The sequence below is a fragment of the Arachis hypogaea genome, chromosome 1, assembly GCF_003086295.3.
Source record: "Arachis hypogaea cultivar Tifrunner chromosome 1, arahy.Tifrunner.gnm2.J5K5, whole genome shotgun sequence".
Taxonomy (NCBI): domain Eukaryota; kingdom Viridiplantae; phylum Streptophyta; class Magnoliopsida; order Fabales; family Fabaceae; genus Arachis; species Arachis hypogaea.
Genome location: NC_092036.1, coordinates 16,242,037 through 16,255,110, shown reverse-complemented (window position 1 = coordinate 16,255,110; position 13,074 = coordinate 16,242,037).

Below are 13,074 nucleotides of genomic sequence, written 5' to 3'. Positions count from 1 at the left end.
ACTCATTGGAGGCCAGTGGATGTCCATTGAGGTCTTCCTCAGTGGCGATCACTGCCTCTTCCTCCTCTCCAATTTCAGCCATGTTGATGGCCTTACACTCTCCTTTTGGATTCTCTTATGTATTGCTTGGAAGAGTACTAGGAGGGAGTTCAGTAACTTTCTTACTCAGCTGACCCACTTGTGCCTCTAAGTTTCTAATGGAGGACCTTGTTTCAGTCATGAAACTTTGAGTGGTTTTGATTAGATCAGAGACCATGGTTGCTAAGTCAGAGTGGCTCTGCTTAGAATTCTCTATCTGTTGCTGAGAAGATGATGGAAAGGGCTTGCCATTGCTAAACCTGTTTCTTCCACTATTATTGTTGTTGAAACCTTGTTGAGGTCTCTGTTGATCCTTCCATGAGAGATTTGGATGATTTCTCCATGAAGGATTATAGGTGTTTCCATAGGGTTCTCCCATGTAATTCACCTCTTCCATTGATGGGTTCTCAGGATCATAAGCTTCTTCTTCAGATGAAGCGTCCTTAGTACTTGGTGCGCGTAAATTGTGATCATCAATGGCGCCATCAACATGGTACGCACAATTGTAATCCCAACTCTTTATCACAACTTCACACAACTAACCAGCAAGTGCACTGGATCGTCCAAGTAATAAACCTTACGCGAGTAAGGGTCGATCCCACGGAGATTGTTGGTATGAAGCAAGCTATGGTCACCTTGTAAATCTTAGTCAGGCAAACTCAAATGGTTATGGATGATGTATGAATAAAACATAAAGATAAAGATAGAGAAACTTATGTAATTCATTAGTGAGAATTTCAGATAAGCGTATGGAGATACTTTGTCCCTTCCGTCTCTCTGCTTTCCTACTGTCTTCATCCAATCCTTCTTACTCCTTTCCATGGCAAGCTGTATGTAGGGTTTCACCGTTGTCAGTGGCTACCTCCCATTCTCTCAGTGAAAATGTTCAACGCACCCTGTCACGGCACGGCTATTCAGCTGTCGGTTCTCGATCATGTCGCAATAGAATCCATTGATTCTTTTGCGTCTGTCACTAACGCCCCACAATCGCGAGTTTGAAGCTCGTCACAGTCATTCAATCATTGAATCCTACTCAGAATACCACAGACAAGGTTTAGACCTTCCGGATTCTCTTGAATGCCGACATCAATTCTAGCTTATACCACGAAGATTCCGATTAAGGGATCCAAGAGATAAACATTCAAGCCTTGTTTGCTTGTAGAAAAGAAGTGGTTGTCAGGCACTCGTTCATAAGTGAGAATGATGATGAGTGTCACATAATCATCACATTCATCATGTTCTTGGATGCAAATGAATATCTTAGAATAAGAACAAGCTGAATTGAATAGAAGAACAATAGTAATTGCATTAATACTCGAGGTACAGCAGAGCTCCACACCTTAATCTATGGTGTGTAGAAACTCCACCGTTGAAAATACATAAGAACAAAAGTGATCATTGGCTTCGGCCTCAGAGAGGGAACCAGAAGAACCAAGATCTGATCTAAGATCTAAAGTGATCAAAAGATGAAAATACAATAGTAAAAGGTCCTATTTGTAGAGAACTATTAGCCTAGGGTTTACAGAAATGAGTAAATTACATAAAAATCCACTTCCGGGCCCACTTGGTGTGTGCTTAGGCTGAGCATTGAAGCATTTTCGTGTAGAGACTTCTCTTAGAGTTAAACGCCAGCTTTTGTGCCAGTTTGGGCGTTTAACTCCCATTCTTGTGTCAGTTCCGGCGTTTAACGCCGGGCAGTTTTGAGCTGATTTGGAACGCCAGTTTGGGCCATCAAATCTTGGGCAAAGTATGAACTATTATATATTGCTGGAAAGCCCAGGATGTCTACTTTCCAACGCCGTTGTGAGCGCGCCAATGGGGCTTCTGTAGCTCCAGAAAATCTACTTCGAGTGCAGGGAGGTCAGAATCCAACAGCATCTGCAGTCCTTTTCAGCCTCTGAATCAGATTTTTGCTCAGGTCCCTCAATTTCAGCCAGAAAATACCTGAAATCACAGAAAAACACACAAACTCATAGTAAAGTCCAGAAAAGTGAATTTTAACTAAAAACTAATAAAAATATACTAAAAACTAACTAAAACATACTAAAAACACACTAAAAACAATGCCAAAAAGCGTATAAATTATCCGCTCATCAGTACTGCTTAGTGTAGCTTGCATTCCAAACAGACTTTGAGAAATCATATTGACTTGCTGAGTCAATATTTTGTTCTGAGCCAATATGGCATTTAGAGTATCAATCTCAAGAACTCCTTTCTTCTGATTCATCCCATTGTTCACAGGATTCCTTTCAGAAGTGTACGTGAATTGGTTATTTGCAACCATTTCAATGAGTTCTTGAGCTTCTGTAGGCGTCTTCTTCAGATAAAGAGATCCTCCAGCAGAGCTGTCCAATGACATCTTGGACAGTTCAGACAGACCATCATAGAAGATACCTATGATGCTCCATTTAGAAAGCATGTCAGAAGGACACTTTCTGATCAATTGTTTGTATCTTTCCCAAGCTTCATAGAGGGATTCACCTTCCTTCTGTCTGAAGGTTTGGACTTCCACTCTATGCTTACTCAATTTTTGAGGTGGAAAGAACTTTGCCAAGAAGGCATTGACTAGCTTTTCCCAAGAGTTCAGGCTTTCTTTAGGTTGTGAGTCCAACCATATCCTAGCTCTGTCTCTTATAGAAAAAGCGGATAGCATAAGTCTGTAGACCTCAGGGTCAACCCCATTGGTCTTGACAGTGTCACAGATTTGCAAGAATTCAGCTAAAAACTGATGAGGATCTTCCAATGGAAGTCCATGAAACTTGCAACTCTGTTGCATTAGAGAAACTGATTGAGGCTTAAGCTCAAAGTTGTTTGCTCCAATGGCAGGGATAGAGATGCTTCTCCCATAGAAGTCGGGAGTAGGTGCAGTAAAGTCACCCAACACCTTCCTTGCATTATTGGCATTGTTGTTGTTTTCGGCTGCCATGTCTTCTTCTTGTTTGAAGATTTCTGTTAGGTCCTCTACAGAGAGTAGTGCTTTAGCTTCTCTTAGCTTTCGATTCAAGGTCCTTTCAGGTTCAGGGTCAGCCTCAACAAGAATGCCTTTGTCTTTGCTCCTACTCATATGAAAGAGAAGAGAACAAGAAAGTATGGAATCCTCTATGTCACAGTATAGAGATTCCTTGAGGTGTCAGAGGAAAAGAAGAATAGAAGGAGAAGGTAGAAGAATTCAAACTTATCAAGAGGGATAGAGTTCGAATTATTGATAGTGGAGGAGTGTCAATCCTTAAATAGAAGGATGTGAGACGAGGGGAAGAACTTTCGAAAATAAAATAAAAGATTTTAAAATGATTAAAAGAAATTTTGAAAATTTGATTGATGATTTTCGAAAATTAAAGTTGGGAAAGAAATAAAGTGATTTTGAAAAAGATTTTGAAATTAGAAATCAAAAAGATATGATTGAAAACTATTTTGAAAAAGATGTGATTAAAAAGATATGATTGAAAAACAATTTAAAAAGATTTGATTTTGAAAAATTATGAAAACTTGAAAAAATATCTGAATTAAAAACAAAATCTTCCCTCTTGTGCCATCCTGGCGTTAAATGTCCAGAATGGTATCCATTCTGGTGTTTAACGCCCAAAACTCTACCTTTTTGGGCGTTAAACGCCCAGCCAGGTACCTTGGCTGGCGTTTAAACGCCAGTTTTCCTTCCTCACTGGGCGTTTTGAACGCCCAGCTTTTTCTGTGTAATTCCTCTGCTGTATGTTCTGAATCTTCAATTCTCTGTATTATTGACTTGAAAAGACACAATTTAAAAATTTTTGGATTTGTAATGATGAGGAATAATCAAAATGCAACTAAAATCAAATAAACAATGCATGCAAGACACCAAACTTAGAAGTTTGTATACTACTAACACTATCAAATTGAGAATACATATGAGAAACAACAAAACACACAAAACAAGAGAATTTAAAGATCAGAGCAAGGAAATCATCAAGAACATCTTGAAGATCAATGAAGAACATAATGCATGAAATTTTCGAAAATTAGAAGAATAAAGACATGCAATTGAAACCAAACTTAAAATTAGACACTAGACTCAAACAAGAAACATAAAAATATTTTTTATTTTAAGATTTTATAATTTTTTTTTTTGGATTTTTCGAAAATTATATGGAAAAGAAAATAAAGAGATTCAAAATTTTTAATAAGAATTCCAGGAATCATGCAATGTTAGTCTAAAGCTGTAGTCTAAAAAGATTAGACATGGCTAGCCAAGTTACAGCAGGACATTACATTCAAGAGCTAAATTGATGAGAATCAATCAGCTTTTGTGATGATAAGAACATCACCTTGAAACTCTAGAATTCATTCTTAAAAATTCTGAAAAAAAATACCTAATCTAAGCAACAAGATGAACCGTCAGTTGTCCAAACTCAAACAATCTCCGGCAACGGCGCCAAAAACTTGGTGTTGTTGCCGGATCAAAACTTGGCACTGTTATTGCAAGGAACAAATGCGAAATTGTAGTTAGGACATTTAATTCCCCGGCAACGGCGCCAAAAACTTGGTGCACGAAATTGTGATCATCAATGGCGCCATCAACATGGTACGCTCAATTGCAATCTCAACTCTTTATCACAACTTCGAACAACTAACCAGCAAGTGCACTGGGTCGTCCAAGTAATAAACCTTACGCGAGTAAGGGTCGATCCTACAGAGATTGTTGGTATGAAGCAAGCTATGGTCATATTGTAAATCTCAGTAAGGCGGATTCAAATGGTTATGGAGGATTAATGATTAAAAGATAAATAAAACATAAAATAAAGATAGAGATACTTATGTAATTCATTGGTGAGAATTTCAGATAAGTGTATGGAGATGCTTTGTCCCTTCCGTCTCTCTGCTTTCATACTGTCTTCATCCAATCCTTCTTACTCCTTTCCATGGCAAGCTGTATGTTGGGCATCACCGTTGTCAATGGCTACAGTCCCGTCCTCTCAATGAAAATGTTCAACGAGCTCTGTCACAGCACGGCTATTCATCTGTCGGTTCTCGATCATGTCGGAATAAAATCCAGTGATTCTTTTGCGTCTGTCACTAACGCCCCACAATCGCGAGTTTGAAGCTCGTCACAGTCATTCAATCCTTGAATCCTACTCAGAATACCACAGACAAGGTTTAGACCTTCCGGATTCTCAAGAATGGCCGCCAATGGATTCTAGCTTATACCACGAAGATTCTGATTAAGGAATCCAAGAGATAAACATTCAAGCCTTGTTTGCTTGTAGAACGGAAGTGGTTGTCAGGCACGCGTTCATAAGTGAGAATGATGATGAGCGTCACATAATCATCACATTTATCATGTTCTTGGGTGCGAATGAATATCTTAGAACAAGAATAAGCTGAATTGAATAGAAGAACAATAGTAATTGCATTAATACTCGAGGTACAGCAGAGCTCTACACCTTAATCTATGGTGTGTAGAAACTCCACCGTTGAAAATACATAAGTGATAATGGTGATCATTGGCTTCGGATCCAGAGAGGGAACCAGAAGTACCAAGATGAAAATACAATAGCAAAAGGTCTTATTTATAGAGAACTAGTAGCTTAGGGTTTACAGAAATGAGTAAATGACATAAAAATCCACTTCCGGGCCCACTTGGTGTGTGCTTGGGCTGAGCATTGAAGCTTTCATGTGTAGAGACTCTTCTTGGAGTTAAACACCAGCTTTTGTGCCAGTTTGGGCGTTTAACTCCTACTTTTGTGCTAGTTCCGGTGTTTAACGCCGGGAATTCTTGAGCTGATTTGGAACGCCGGTTTGGGCCATCAAATATCAAGCAAAGTATGAACTATTATATATTGCTGGAAAGCCCTGAATGTCTACTTTCCAACGCAATTAAGAGAGCACCAATTGAGCTTCTGTAGCTCCAAAAAATCCACTTCGAGTGTAGGGAGGTCAGAATCGAATAGCATCTGCAGTCCTTTTCAGCCTCTGAATCAGATTTTTGCTCAGGTCCCTCAATTTCAGCCAGAAAATACCTGAAATCACAGAAAAACACACAAACTCATAGTAAAGTCCAGAAAAGTGAATTTTAAATAAAAACTAATAAAAATATAATAAAAACTAACTAAAACATACTAAAAACATACTAAAAACAATGCCAAAAAGCATATAAATTATCCGCTCATCAGCTATCAACACCCAAAATCCACCCCAAGAGATCTCTTATGACATGGCAGGACATTTAGTGTAGAATGACAACTATGATTATGCTCAATCCTCTTCTGAACAGGTTAATTACATGGGGAACGGTTCTAGAAATCCCAATAATGACCCCTATTCTCAGACATACAATCAAGGATGGAGAAATCACCCAAATTTTGGGTGGAGGGACCAATCCCAGAGACCTCATAATTTTAACAATAACTCTTAGGGCGGGTTCCAACAGAATAGTTACAATAACCGCCAATCTCAGCCTCAGCAGGCTAACTTTAAATCCAAGGAAGATTCTAATTGGGAGATGATAAGGAGTTTTATGCAGGAAACCAAAGCCTCCATTAGAAACTTGGAAGTGCAAATGGGCCAGCTGAGCAAGCAAATATCTGAGAAGTCTGCAAGTACATTTCCAAGTGATACAGTGGTGAACCCAAGAGAAGACTGCAAGGTTATTCAATTGAGAAGTGGTAAAACAGCTGGCTCTGAGACAAGGGCCAATGAAGAGCTAGTTGAAAAGAAAGCTCCAGAGGAGAAAAAGGAAGAAGTAGAACACGCCCCTCCAAAGCATGCAGACAACCCATTCCCTGACTCTCTAGACATGTATCCTACATTGCCAAAGGCTCCTGAATACAAGCCAAAAATGCCATATCATCAGAGACTTCAAAAAGCTTCAAAAGAAACGCAGTTCTCTAAATTTCTAGATGTCTTCAAGAAGCTACAGATCAACATTCCCTTTACAGAGGCTCTGGAGCAAATGCCTCTCTATGCTAAATTTGTGAAAGAATTGTTGACCCACAAGAGGAACTGGAAGGAACAAAAAACAGTGGTGTTAACCAAGGAATGCAGTGTCATTATTCAACATAACCTTCCTGAGAAGATGCCAGACCCAGGGAGCTTTGTCATTCCTTGCACCATTGGAGATGTCACAATTCAGAGAGCTTTATGTGACCTTGGAGCTAGCATCAATCTAATGCCACTTTCAGTGATGAAAAAGCTTCAAATTGAGGAGGTAAAACCCACTCGTATTTCTCTTCAACTTGCTAATCTTTCTATTAAATTACCTGTGGGTGTTGTTGAAGATTTACTTTTTAAAGTAGGGCCATTCATCTTTCATGTTGATTTTGTCATATTAGACATGGAAGAGGAGGTAAAGTCCTCTATTATACTTGGTAGACCCTTCTTAGCTACAGGTAGAGCTCTGATTGATGTACAAAATGGTGAATTGACCCTGAGGGTCAATGAAGAACAGGTGGTCCTTCATGTTTTTAAAGCTCTCAAGCACCCAAATGACTCTGAAGGGTGTATGAAAGTAGATGTTATTGAACCACGTTCAAGAGGTACTAAAAACTGAGGTACTTGATGACATTCTGGATCCTATCTCTGAGTATGAATTAGTGGAAATTGATAATTCACCACCTCAGAAGGTTATGGTTCACACACCTAAAGCAGAGGAGGAAGCCCCCAAGCTTGAGCTCAAATCCTTACCCCCTTCCCTGAAATATGTGTTCTTGGGTGAGAATGACTCATATCCAGTAATTAAAAGCTCTTCTCTGAAGCCTGAAGAGGAAGAGGCGCTTATTTCAGTGCTCAAGAGTCATAAAACAGCTCTTGGGTGGACCATCACTGACTTGAAAGGGATTAGTCCAACCAAGTGTATGCACAAGATCCTCCTTGAAGATGATGCTAACCAGTTATGCAACCACAAAGAAGACTCAATCCAACCATGAAAGAGGTGGTCCAAAAAGAGGTAATGAAATTATGGGAAGCAGGAATTATTTATCCTATTTCTGACAGTCCTTGGGTAAGTCCTGTGCAGGTAGTTCCCAAGAAAGGCGGGATGACAGTGATTAAGAATGAAAAGAATGAGCTTATTCCCACAAGAACCGTCACTGGATGGAGAATGTGTATAGATCACAGGAGGCTTAATACTGCTACAAGGAAAGATCATTTCCCCTACTTTTCATTGATCAGATGCTTGAGAAGTTAGCTGGTCATGCGTTTTATTGTTTTCTAGATGGATATTCTGGATATAATCAAATTGCAGTGGACCCTCAAGATCAGGAGAAGACAGCATTCACATGCCCCTTTGGAGTATTTGCCTATAGAAGAATGCCTTTTGGACTTTGCAATGCTCCAGCGACTTTTCAGAGGTGTATGCTTTCAATTTTTTCTGATATGGTTGAAAAGTTTATTGAGGTATTTATGGATAATTTTTCTATTTTTAGTAATTCTTTTGAATCCTGCCTTAAGCATTTATCTCTTGTCTTGAAACGGTGTCAAGAATCAAACCTTGTTTTAAATTGGGAAAAATGCCATTTTATGGTTACAGAAGGTATTGTTCTTGGACACCGAATTTCAAGTAAGGGAATTGAGGTTGATAGAGCAAAAATGGAGGTAATTGAAAAATTACCACCACCAACTAATGTTAAGGAAATCAGGAGTTTCTTGGGTCATGCAGGATTTTATAGAAGATTTATAAAGGATTTTTCTAAAATTGCTAAACCTTTAAGCAACCTCTTGGCTGCTGATGTTCCTTTTGTCTTTGATTCTGATTGTTTGCATGCTTTTGAGACTCTAAAAGCAAACCTTACCTCTGCCCCCATTATAGCTCCCCCTGACTGGGATCTACCATTTGAATTAATGTGTGATACTAGTGATTTTGCTATAGGAGCTATTTTAGGACAGAGGCATGGTAAGCTTGTACATGTCATTTACTATGCCAGTCGTGTGTTAAATGATGCCCAAAAGAATTACACAACTGCAGAAAAGGAATTATTAGATGTTATGTATGCTATTGATAAGTTTAGGTCCTATTTACTTGGTTCTAAGGTTATTATTTATACTGATCATGCTGCTTTGAAGTACCTTCTAACCAAATAGGATTCTAAACCAAGATTAATCAGATGGGTGTTGCTCCTTCAGGAGTTTTATATCGAGATAAAAGATAGGAAAGGGTTAGAGAATCAAGTAGCTGACCATCTCTCTAGAATTGAGCCGGAAGCAGGAGTACAACCACCCACAGCTGTGACTGAGATGTTCCCAGATGAGCAATTGTTCTTTATTCATCAGGCACCATAGTTTGCAGACATTGTAAATTATAAGGCCGTGAATTTTATCCCAAATGAGTACATTAGGCAACAGGTGAAGAAGCTACTAACTGATGCAAAGTACTACATCTGTGAAAAACCATACCTTTTTAAAAGGTGCTCACATGGAATAATCCAGAGATGTGTCCCGGATGAGGAAAAGCAGCAAATTCTTTGACACTGTCATGGGTCTGATTATGGAGGCCACTTTGGAGGTGAAAGGATAGCTACAAAAGTCCTTCAGAGCGGGTTCTACTGGCCGACCCTCTTCAGGGACTCAAGAGCATTTGAAAAGCACTGTGGCAGATATAAAAAAGCTGTAAATCTCCCTGCCAACCATGAAATGCCACAGCAAGGAATTCTTGAGGTTGAGTTGTTTGATGTGTGGGGTATTGATTTCATGGGACCTTTTCCACCCTCACATTCAAACAACTATATTCTAGTGGCAGTTGACTATGTGTCCAAGTGGGTAGAAGCTGTGGCTTTGCCCACTAATGATGCCAAAGTGGTAATGAGCTTTCTTCAGAGATATATCTTTAGCCGGTTTGGTGTCCCACGGACACTCATTAGTAATGGAGGAGGCCATTTCTACAACAGACAGCTGGACTCTCTTCTGCTGAGATATGGAGTCCGTCATAAAGTGGCAACCCCCTATCACCCTCAGACAAGTGGACAGGTTGAAGTTTCCAACAAGGAACTTAAGAGGATTCTAGAAAAGACCGTCAGTATTTCCAAAAAGGACTGGTCTAGGAAGCTTGGTGATGCTCTCTGGGCATACCGGACAGCGTACAAGACTCCCATTGGCATGTCTCCTTATCAGTTGGTCTATGGCAAAGCCTATCACTTGCCAATTGAGCTGGAGCATAAAGCTTATTGGGCAATCAGGTACCTGAATCTTGATTCAAAAGCTGCAGGAATCAAGCGAATGCTTCAGTTGAATGAGCTTGATGAATTCAGATATTTAGCCTATGAGAATGCCAAGAAGTAGCAAAGGTTGAAGCACTATCTTGGAGGCGAGATTGATCGCGAGAGGTCTACTCATCTGCTGAACTAGCAGAGCTAACCGTCAAGCTACTGACGTTAAAGAAGCACTTGTTGGGAGGTAACCCAATAAATTCGTATCCTTAACTATTTTTCGTAGTAGTAGTTTTCTTAGTATTTTATTGAGTTCTTACTAATTTTCTGATCATGCAGCTATTTTATCACAGGAACTGAACACCTCAAAAAAAAATAGCACACAACACGCAAGCGTCACTGACGCGAACGCGTCAATCATGTGTGCGTGAAAAATAATAATTGACAGAGAGTTGCGCAGGAATGGCATTGGACTCAAGCTTGGCGCACGAACATGACCACACGTACGCGTACTTTATGCGTGCGCGTCGTTTGTAATTTTCGCCATCCACGCGCGCGTCATTAACGCGGACGCGTGACCTAGAGAATCGACGTCAAAGAGTGTTTGGGCAGAAAGTTGTGCTGGCTTGGGGCAGGAAATGTGCTAAAAGCACAAGTTAGAGCATGCGGACGCGTGACTGACACGTTCGCGTCAATTGCACATATGGCCATCCACGCGAGCGCGTGCATGACGCGAACGCGTGCATGACGCGAACGCATCATATGAATAATTGGCTCCCAAGCCATGTGAACAAAGAGTCGCGCGGGTATGCGGCTGGCTTCGTGCGAAGCACACAAAATCCAGGGCACGCAGACGCGTGCCCGACGCTAACGCGTCATTATGAAGAATGCGCGATCCACGCGTACGCGTGCCGTACGCGTACGCGTCGCTTCCGCCGCCCAATTTTCTTTCTCTCTCTTTCCCAATCTTAAATTCTCTCTTATTCTTTTATCCTTTTATTTTTCTCTCCTCATAATCTCCATCTCTTCTATTTTCAGTTCTTCTTTGCTTTAGGACAAGCAAACCTTTAAGTTTGGTGTTGTTGGACGCTGTGCTTACTGGTTTTCTGGCACAAAAGGAAGGCGAATCATCTTCATTGAGGAGCACAACATGAAGAATAGAGCGACCGCTAGGATAACTAAGGTGGTTGAGTTCCTTTCATTTTTATTCCTCCCCTCTTTTTCTATGTTATGTTCCGGCTTTCTGCTATTTTGCTTTGATTGTTGCATGATCCTTTATTAGTTAAAATCTTAGGACTAGTTTAGTTTTCTTTTAATTGCTTTAATGCTGAAAAAGATGTTTCATGTACCACTCACTGAACTTGAATCTAAAAAGAAAAGAAAAAGAAGTGATGTATTGCATGAGAAATTGAGTTAATTTTAAGAATAGTCTTATTTACTTAAATGTGGTGGTATTAATGGTAATTCTAAATGCATGATATGAACAGTGCATATTTGAATTTGAATCAAGGGATGTTGATGTATAAAGAACAGGAATTTAGAGAATTATTATGACTTCTCTGAAATAAACAAAAATTTAATCCTTGAAGCAAAAGATTTAAAAAAAATTAAATATTAATAAATAAATGAATAATAATAAAAGCAAGGTCCAAGGCTCTGAGCATCAATGACTAGGGAGTTCAGACATGATTAAAATCTCAAAGAGTTGTTTCCCTAGTCATATGCTTGTGGTGTGATTGTGTCAAGTAATCCTTGAGACAGAACACTTAGAGTCGAGATTAATTGCATTTAACAGAGTATGCCAAAGGCTTTGAGCACCACTATCTGGGAGTAATTAAAAGAAAAATCAAAACTCAAAGAGAGTTCCCCAGTTAAGTGCTTGTGGTGTCTCTGTGTCAAGTAAAGCTTGAGACAAAACATTTAAAGTCACGGCTAGGCTCAAGGTGCAAAGCACCAAAGAAAAATAAATTAAAGTAAATTTTGCTATGTTCAAGGATTAAACTGAAATATAAAGAACAGAGAATTCATAATATTATTCGGATTCTAATTCCGAATGACAATAACATTCTTGATTCAAAGGAGAGTGAGATGCCAAACATATTCAGGATTACAGTTATAAACCCCACTATAAAAAGAGACATGAGCTTAATCGAACTCTCATTCTCATGCAAATTCACATCCCAAGCCTATATTAGTTTTGGTTGCTTGAGGACAAGCAACAGTTTAAGTATGGTGTTGTGATGCGTGAGCATCTTATCTATCTTTTCCTAGTGAATTTGCATCTAATTTGTTGAGTTTAATTAAGAATTAATTATATTTTAGCCACTATGGATGCTATTTTGAGTTTTGAGCAATTTTATTTATTTTAGGTAGCATTCGGAGGGATTTGATGAAGTTTCTGCAGAGAAAAAGAAGAAACCAAAGAGATGACCAGCGAAGACCGACGTGGACGCATGGCTCACGCGACCGCGCGGATGGAGAAATCGCAATGACACGATCGCGTACCTGACGCGAACGCGTGGACTGGAATCTGCACAAATGATGCGAGCACGTGGATGACGCGGACGCGTCACATGCGCGATCTGCAATAATACAGAAAACGCTGGTTACGATTTTGGGCCGCATTTTGACCCAGTTTCTGGCCCAGAAAACATAGATTGGAAGCTGCAAAATGGACAATCAAGTGGTCCCCACCCATCAGCTGAAGACTTGTTAATTAATTCGAATTTAAATTCAAATCTTATCTTGGAGGAAAAGATATTAATTTTAGTTTTAGATAATTAGATTTTAAATTTGATAAGGAGTAGTTATAATGAGGAGCTCTGTACATTTAGACAAGGACACACATATTGTTACCAGAACCCTTATTTTTTCCTCTCTGAACCAT